This window comes from Sorex fumeus, unplaced genomic scaffold (assembly GCF_029834395.1).
Source record: "Sorex fumeus unplaced genomic scaffold, SorFum_2.1 ptg000006l, whole genome shotgun sequence".
NCBI classification, from domain to species: Eukaryota; Metazoa; Chordata; class Mammalia; order Eulipotyphla; family Soricidae; genus Sorex; species Sorex fumeus.
The window spans coordinates 22,423,251-22,424,451 of NW_026606063.1; the positions used below are offsets into that span (position 1 = coordinate 22,423,251).

At 44.9% G+C, this 1,201-nt stretch overlaps 1 pseudogene; it reads right to left on the minus strand.

The window, feature by feature from the left end:
- Positions 1-879: 879 nt before the first annotated feature.
- Positions 880-940, minus strand: LOC130038211 (uncharacterized; annotated as a pseudogene).
- Between the last annotated feature and the right edge of the window lie 261 nt (positions 941-1,201).

Sequence of the window (1,201 nt, forward strand, 5' to 3'; positions counted from 1 at the left end):
GAGGCAGGTGGGGTGGGGTAGGGGTGGCAAGAGGGATACTGAGATCATTGGTGATGGAGAATGGGCACTGGTGGAGGGATGGGTGCTCAATCATTATATGACTGAAACATAACCATGAGAATCTATAACTATCTCATGGTGATTAAAATAATTTTTTAAAAATCCCCCCCAAAACCCAAAACCAAACCAGGCTTGATTCAATACTCTCTCGAATGTGTCTTCTTCTCCCTTTCCTCACCGTCCCCAGGAGCAGGCTTTTAGTCAGGTTCCCTTTGTGCCCACAATCCCTACATGTTGAATAGAGCTTGCATACAAATGTCTGGAGCTTGAGGATTGTGTGCTGAGCCCACACATATGTCACCTTGTGCTTCAGCTTATGAGAGTGTGATGCTGATGTTGGCTGAGGAGGGGATTGGAGTTCTGTCTCCAATGACAAGATTTTAGCCAGGGTTCTTACCATCCAAGGCACCTTTCTTCTATGACAGTGGTTTTTGTTTCTTTTCCAACTTTGATATGATTTCTAAAATGTTATGATTTGGATAGTAACAATTTAGCACCATGGTAAAATATCTGGCCTCCAAATAAACAAACATTTGGTTAAATACTTACACTAAACTGAATTTTCTGTTAGATAAAAAATAATCAGTTAATAAATATTTTAGAGCCAAAAATGTGACTTATGGGGCTAGAGTGATAGTACAGTGGGTAGGGTATTTGCCTTGCATGTGGTTGACCTGGGATGGATCCTTGGCATCCCATATGGTCCCCTGAGTACCTTCAGGAGTAATTCCTGAGTGCATAAGAGCTAGGAGTAATTCCTAAGTATTGCTCCTGGTGTAACCCAAAAAGGAAAAAAAAGAAAAAAAATGTGACTTATTAAAATGATTGCTTATTATAAGGAATTTGCGTGTCATCCTTGTGCAGGGGCCATGCTAATCTGGCAGACTTCCACTATCGACACTACCTCCACTACCCAGCTGTTGCCACACTCCAGGATGCTTTCCGGACCCATGTGGCAGTTCCGGCCAAGACTCACGCACGACTGAAGACCCACAGAACAAGATAAGTGGAACTCTCTGAGACCTTGGACTCCAGGCTCGGCGGACCCGGGGACAGAGTTTCTCTGCTTGCTCCCACCAACCACAGGACGCTTTCCGGACCCACGTGGCCGCTCCAGCCGAGACTCACGCACGACTGAAGA